Raw genomic sequence first — 8,352 nt, 5'->3', positions numbered from 1 at the left:
CTTAACTGACTTGTCTAGTTAGGTAAAATAAAAATTATTTGTAGTTTGTATCCCAAATGGCACCCTATTCCCTATATAGTACACCCTATTCCCTATATAGTACACCCTATTCCCTATATAGTACACCCTATTCCCTATATAGTACACCCTATTCCCTATATAGTACACCCTAGTCCCTATATAGTGCACCCTAGTCCCTATATAGTACACCCTATTCCCTATATAGTACACCCTAGTCCCTATATAGTACACCCTATTCCCTATATAGTACACCCTAGTCCCTATATAGTACACCCTATTCCCTATATAGTGCACCCTATTCCCTATATAGTACACCCTAGTCCCTATATAGTACACCCTATTCCCTATATAGTACACCCTATTCCCTATATAGTACACCCTAGTCCCTATATAGTGCACCCTATTCCCTATATAGTCAAAAGTAGTGCACTGTATTGGGAATGGGTGCTATGTGAAATGTCTCCTACAAGATTGGTTCTCAATCTTTTTTTGGTTTCTGTCCCCCATCACATTTAGCTCTGGCCGGAGTACCACCAACGTTCCCCTCATGTTCCCAGAAGGCCTTATGTTCTGTTTAGTCTTCCTGGCCAGGTAACCTGTTCACCAGAACACCTACCTCCACTATGGGCAGGAATCTGATCATGTGTTGTGTCCTGAACAGGAATGATTCTGGACCCCCATTAACATAATGGGTGTTCTACTATGTTTCATTAAGACATTCTGTCTTCCTCTATGTTCTATTATGTTTCATTAAGACATTCTAGTTCTGTCTTCCTCAGTGTTCTATTATGTTTCATTAAGACATTCTGTCTTCCTCAGTGTTCTATTATGTTTCATTAAGACATTCTGTCTTCCTCTGTGTTCTATTATGTTTCATTAAGACATTCTAGTTCTGTCTTCCTCTGTGTTCTATTATGTTTCATTAAGACATTCTGTCTTCCTCTGTGTTCTATTATGTTTCATTAAGACATTCTAGTTCTGTCTTCCTCTGTGTTCTATTATGTTTCATTAAGACATTCTGTCTTCCTCTGTGTTCTATTATGTTTCATTAAGACATTCTAGTTCTGTCTTCCTCAGTGTTCTATTATGTTTCATTAAGACATTCTGTCTTCCTCTGTGTTCTATTATGTTTCATTAAGACATTCTAGTTCTGTCTTCCTCAGTGTTCTATTATGTTTCATTAAGACATTCTGTCTTCCTCTGTGTTCTATTATGTTTCATTAAGACATCCTAGTTCTGTCTTCCTCTGTGTTCTATTATGTTTCATTAAGACATTCTAGTTCTGTCTTCCTCAGTGTTCTATTATGTTTCATTAAGACATTCTGTCTTCCTCTGTGTTCTATTATGTTTCATTAAGACATTCTAGTTCTGTCTTCCTCAGTGTTCTATTATGTTTCATTAAGACATTCTGTCTTCCTCTGTGTTCTATTATGTTTCATTAAGACATTCTAATCACAACATTCCTCCTCTGAGTTCTGTCTTCCTCAGGGTTCTAACAATGCTTCTGTTTCAATGTCTTTCTGTTACAACAAGTGGACTTGTGGATCTGACAGGTTGGGACACACACACACACACACACACACACACACACACACACACACACACACACACACACACACACACACACACACACACACACATACGCTAATACTTACACACAAACCCTAGCACTTACACACACACACACACACACACACACACAAACCCTAGCACTTACACACACACACACACAAACCCTAGCACACACACGCACACGCACACCCTAACACGCACACACAAACCCTAGCACACACACACACACACACATTTGTCATTTTAAAGGATTGGGGGCAAATTCTAAACACACAGGCAGCTTGTGATGACTTACTGCCTTCAAGACTCATGTCTAAAGATACTCCCCTCCTCCCTACTCTCCTCTCCCCCTACTCTCCTCTCCCCCTCCTCTCCTCTCCCCTCTCTCCTCTCCCCTCTCTCCTCTCCCCCTACTCTCCTCTCCCCCCACCTCCTCTCCCCCTACTCTCCTCTCCCCTCTCCCCTCCCCTACTCTCCTCCCCCTACTCTCCTCTTCTCCTTCTCTCCTCTCCTCTCCCCTCTCCCCTCCCCTACTCTCCTCTCCTCTCCCCTCTCCCCTCCCCTACTCTCCTCTTCTCCTTCTCTCCTCTTCTCCTTCTCTCCCCTACTCTCCTCTCCTCCTACTCTCCTCTCCCCCTCCTCCCCTCTCCCCTCCCCTACTCTCCTCTTCTCCTTCTCTCCTCTCCTCCTTCTCTCCTCTCCTCCTTCTCTCCTCTCCTCCTACTCTCCTCTCCTCCTACTCTCCTCTCCTCCTTCTCTCCTCTCCTCCTTCTCTCCTCTCCTCCTACTCTCCTCACCTCCTTCTCTCCTCTCCCCTCCCCTTCTTTCCTTTCCTCTCCCCTCCTCTCCTCTCCCCCTCCCATACTCTCCTCTCTCTTGTTCAAACTTTCTATGGCCCCTATCTATTTCCTTCAGTAATGTTGACCATGGTCCATAGGTCCTGACAGTGTTGATGACCAGGCCCTGACAGAGATGTTGACCGGGGTCCATAGGCCCTGACAGAGATGTTGACCGGGGTCCATAGGTCCTGACAGAGATGTTGACCAGGCCCTGACAGAGATGTTGACCAGGCCCTGACAGAGATGTTGACCAGGCCCTAACAGAGATGTTGACCAGGGTCCATCGGCCCTGACAGAGATGTTTGTGTACTGTAGCTGTATCAGTCTATAGCTGTATCAGTCTATAGCTGTATCAGTGTATAGCTGTATCAGTCTATAGCTGTATCAGTGTATAGCTGTATCAGTCTATAGCTGTATCAGTGTATAGCTGTCATCAGAAGAGTTAGTCAGCTGTGTCAGTGTATAAACTGTGTCAGTGTATAAGCTGTGTCAGTCTATAGCTGTATCAGTCTATAGCTGTGTCAGTGTATAGCTGTATCAGTGTATAGCTGTGTCAGTGTATAGCTGTGTCAGTGTATAGCTGTGTCAGTCTATAGCTGTATCAGTGTATAGCTGTGTCAGTGTATAGCTGTGTCAGTGTATAGCTGTATCAGTCTATAGCTGTATCAGTGTATAGCTGTATCAGTCTATAGCTGTATCAGTCTATAGCTGTATCAGTCTATAGCTGTATCAGTCTATAGCTGTATCAGTGTATAGCTGTATCAGTCTATAGCTGTATCAGTGTATAGCTGTATCAGTCTATAGCTGTATCAGTGTATAGCTGTATCAGTGTATCGCTGTATCAGTGTATAGCTGTATCAGTCTATAGCTGTATCAGTGTATAGCTGTATCAGTCTATAGCTGTATCAGTGTATAGCTGTATCAGTCTATAGCTGTATCAGTGTATAGCTGTATCAGTGTATAGCTGTATCAGTGTATAGCTGTATCAGTGTATAGCTGTATCAGTCTATAGCTGTATCAGTCTATAGCTGTATCAGTATATAGCTGTATCAGTCTATAGCTATGTCAGTGTATAGCTGTGTCAGTCTATAGCTGTATCAGTGTATAGCTGTGTCAGTGTATAGCTGTGTCAGTCTATAGCTGTATCAGTCTATAGCTGTATCAGTGTATAGCTGTATCAGTGTATAGCTGTATCAGTCTATAGCTGTATCAGTGTATAGCTGTATCAGTGTATAGCTGTATCAGTCTATAGCTGTATCAGTCTATAGCTGTATCAGTGTATAGCTGTATCAGTCTATAGCTGTATCAGTCTATAGCTGTATCAGTGTATAGCTGTGTCAGTGTATAGCTGTGTCAGTGTATAGCTGTATCAGTGTATAGCTGTATCAGTGTATAGCTGTGTCAGTGTATAGCTGTGTCAGTGTATAGCTGTGTCAGTGTATAGCTGTATCAGTGTATAGCTGTGTCAGTCTATAGCTGTGTCAGTGTATAGCTGTGTCAGTGTATAGCTGTATCAGTCTATAGCTGTATCAGTGTATAGCTGTATCAGTCTATAGCTGTATCAGTGTATAGCTGTATCAGTGTATAGCTGTGTCAGTGTATAGCTGTATCAGTGTATAGCTGTATCAGTGTATAGCTGTATCAGTCTATAGCTGTATCAGTGTATAGCTGTATCAGTGTATAGCTGTATCAGTCTATAGCTGTATCAGTGTATAGCTGTGTCAGTGTATAGCTGTATCAGTGTATAGCTGTATCAGTGTATAGCTGTGTCAGTGTATAGCTGTATCAGTGTATAGCTGTATCAGTCTATAGCTGTATCAGTCTATAGCTGTATCAGTCTATAGCTGTATCAGTCTATAGCTGTATCAGTGTATAGCTGTGTCAGTGTATAGCTGTATCAGTGTATAGCTGTATCAGTGTATAGCTGTATCAGTCTATAGCTGTATCAGTGTATAGCTGTGTCAGTGTATAGCTGTATCAGTGTATAGCTGTATCAGTGTATAGCTGTATCAGTCTATAGCTGTATCAGTGTATAGCTGTATCAGTCTATAGCTGTGTCAGTGTATAGCTGTATCAGTGTATAGCTGTATCAGTGTATAGCTGTGTCAGTGTATAGCTGTATCAGTGTATAGCTGTGTCAGTGTATAGCTGTATCAGTGTATAGCTGTATCAGTGTATAGCTGTATCAGTGTATAGCTGTATCAGTCTATAGCTGTATCAGTCTATAGCTGTATCAGTCTATAGCTGTATCAGTCTATAGCTGTATCAGTGTATAGCTGTATCAGTCTATAGCTGTATCAGTGTATAGCTGTATCAGTCTATAGCTGTATCAGTGTATAGCTGTATCAGTGTGTCGCTGTATCAGTGTATAGCTGTATCAGTCTATAGCTGTATCAGTGTATAGCTGTATCAGTCTATAGCTGTATCAGTGTATAGCTGTATCAGTCTATAGCTGTATCAGTGTATAGCTGTATCAGTGTATAGCTGTATCAGTGTATAGCTGTATCAGTCTATAGCTGTATCAGTATATAGCTGTATCAGTCTATAGCTATGTCAGTGTATAGCTGTGTCAGTCTATAGCTGTATCAGTGTATAGCTGTGTCAGTGTATAGCTGTGTCAGTCTATAGCTGTATCAGTCTATAGCTGTATCAGTGTATAGCTGTATCAGTGTATAGCTGTATCAGTCTATAGCTGTATCAGTGTATAGCTGTATCAGTGTATAGCTGTATCAGTCTATAGCTGTATCAGTCTATAGCTGTATCAGTGTATAGCTGTATCAGTGTATAGCTGTATCAGTGTATAGCTGTATCAGTCTATAGCTGTATCAGTCTATAGCTGTATCAGTCTATAGCTGTGTCAGTGTATAGCTGTGTCAGTGTATAGCTGTATCAGTGTATAGCTGTATCAGTGTATAGCTGTGTCAGTGTATAGCTGTGTCAGTGTATAGCTGTATCAGTGTATAGCTGTATCAGTCTATAGCTGTGTCAGTGTATAGCTGTGTCAGTGTATAGCTGTATCAGTCTATAGCTGTATCAGTGTATAGCTGTATCAGTCTATAGCTGTATCAGTGTATAGCTGTATCAGTGTATAGCTGTGTCAGTGTATAGCTGTATCAGTGTATAGCTGTATCAGTGTATGGCTGTATCAGTGTATAGCTGTGTCAGTGTATAGCTGTGTCAGTGTATAGCTGTATCAGTGTATAGCTGTATCAGTGTATAGCTGTATCAGTGTATAGCTGTGTCAGTCTATAGCTGTGTCAGTGTATAGCTGTGTCAGTGTATAGCTGTGTCAGTGTATAGCTGTGTCAGTGTATAGCTGTATCAGTGTATAGCTGTATCAGTGTATAGCTGTATCAGTGTATAGCTGTATCAGTCTATAGCTGTATCAGTCTATAGCTGTATCAGTCTATAGCTGTATCAGTGTATAGCTGTATCAGTCTATAGCTGTATCAGTGTATAGCTGTATCAGTCTATAGCTGTATCAGTGTATAGCTGTATCAGTGTATCGCTGTATCAGTGTATAGCTGTATCAGTCTATAGCTGTATCAGTGTATAGCTGTATCAGTCTATAGCTGTATCAGTGTATAGCTGTATCAGTCTATAGCTGTATCAGTGTATAGCTGTATCAGTGTATAGCTGTATCAGTGTATAGCTGTATCAGTGTATAGCTGTATCAGTCTATAGCTGTATCAGTCTATAGCTGTATCAGTATATAGCTGTATCAGTCTATAGCTATGTCAGTGTATAGCTGTGTCAGTCTATAGCTGTATCAGTGTATAGCTGTGTCAGTGTATAGCTGTGTCAGTCTATAGCTGTATCAGTCTATAGCTGTATCAGTGTATAGCTGTATCAGTGTATAGCTGTATCAGTCTATAGCTGTATCAGTGTATAGCTGTATCAGTGTATAGCTGTATCAGTCTATAGCTGTATCAGTCTATAGCTGTATCAGTGTATAGCTGTATCAGTGTATAGCTGTATCAGTCTATAGCTGTATCAGTCTATAGCTGTATCAGTCTATAGCTGTATCAGTGTATAGCTGTGTCAGTGTATAGCTGTGTCAGTGTATAGCTGTATCAGTGTATAGCTGTATCAGTGTATAGCTGTGTCAGTGTATAGCTGTGTCAGTGTATAGCTGTATCAGTGTATAGCTGTATCAGTCTATAGCTGTGTCAGTGTATAGCTGTGTCAGTGTATAGCTGTATCAGTCTATAGCTGTATCAGTGTATAGCTGTATCAGTCTATAGCTGTATCAGTGTATAGCTGTATCAGTGTATAGCTGTGTCAGTGTATAGCTGTATCAGTGTATAGCTGTATCAGTGTATAGCTGTATCAGTCTATAGCTGTATCAGTGTATAGCTGTATCAGTGTATAGCTGTATCAGTCTATAGCTGTATCAGTGTATAGCTGTGTCAGTGTATAGCTGTATCAGTGTATAGCTGTATCAGTGTATAGCTGTGTCAGTGTATAGCTGTATCAGTGTATAGCTGTATCAGTCTATAGCTGTATCAGTCTATAGCTGTATCAGTCTATAGCTGTATCAGTCTATAGCTGTATCAGTGTATAGCTGTGTCAGTGTATAGCTGTATCAGTGTATAGCTGTATCAGTGTATAGCTGTATCAGTCTATAGCTGTATCAGTGTATAGCTGTGTCAGTGTATAGCTGTGTCAGTGTATAGCTGTGTCAGTGTATAGCTGTATCAGTGTATAGCTATGTCAGTGTATAGCTGTATCAGTGTATAGCTGTGTCAGTGTATAAACTGTGTCAGTGTATAGCTGTATCAGTCTATAGCTGTGTCAGTGTATAGCTGTATCAGTGTATAGCTGTATCAGTCTATAGCTGTATCAGTGTATAGCTGTATCAGTCTATAGCTGTATCAGTGTATAGCTGTATCAGTCTATAGCTGTATCAGTGTATAGCTGTATCAGTCTATAGCTGTATCAGTGTATAGCTGTGTCAGTGTATAGCTGTATCAGTGTATAGCTGTATCAGTGTATAGCTGTATCAGTGTATAGCTGTATCAGTGTATAGCTGTATCAGTGTATAGCTGTATCAGTCTATAGCTGTATCAGTGTATAGCTGTATCAGTGTATAGCTGTATCAGTGTATAGCTGTATCAGTGTATAGCTGTATCAGTGTATAGCCTACCAGAATCACAACCCTCTTCATAAATCACTATTACACGTTTTGTCCGTCAGATGTTTTTCATTTCAGATTGGATTAAAAATGGATAAAGGGATGAGGAATCCATTGGTCTTGCTGTTTGCATGATTTAGGGTGTCGTTTACACTACTGGCCACTAGATGGCGCCACAGTGTATAGCTGTATCAGTGTATAGCTGTATCAGTCTATAGCTGTATCAGTGTATAGCTGTGTCAGTGTATAGCTGTATCAGTCTATAGCTGTATCAGTCTATAGCTGTATCAGTCTATAGCTGTATCAGTCTATAGCTGTATCAGTGTATAGCTGTGTCAGTGTATAGCTGTATCAGTGTATAGCTGTATCAGTGTATAGCTGTATCAGTCTATAGCTGTATCAGTGTATAGCTGTGTCAGTGTATAGCTGTGTCAGTGTATAGCTGTGTCAGTGTATAGCTGTATCAGTGTATAGCTATGTCAGTGTATAGCTGTATCAGTGTATAGCTGTGTCAGTGTATAAACTGTGTCAGTCTATAGCTGTATCAGTCTATAGCTGTGTCAGTGTATAGCTGTATCAGTGTATAGCTGTATCAGTGTATAGCTGTATCAGTGTATAGCTGTATCAGTCTATAGCTGTATCAGTGTATAGCTGTATCAGTCTATAGCTGTATCAGTGTATAGCTGTATCAGTCTATAGCTGTATCAGTGTATAGCTGTGTCAGTGTATAGCTGTATCAGTGTATAGCTGTATCAGTGTATAGCTGTATCAGTGTATAGCTGTATC

This window comes from Oncorhynchus clarkii, unplaced genomic scaffold (assembly GCF_045791955.1).
Source record: "Oncorhynchus clarkii lewisi isolate Uvic-CL-2024 unplaced genomic scaffold, UVic_Ocla_1.0 unplaced_contig_1469_pilon_pilon, whole genome shotgun sequence".
NCBI lineage: Eukaryota > Metazoa > Chordata > Actinopteri > Salmoniformes > Salmonidae > Oncorhynchus > Oncorhynchus clarkii.
Note: the sequence above shows the minus strand (reverse complement) of the source record.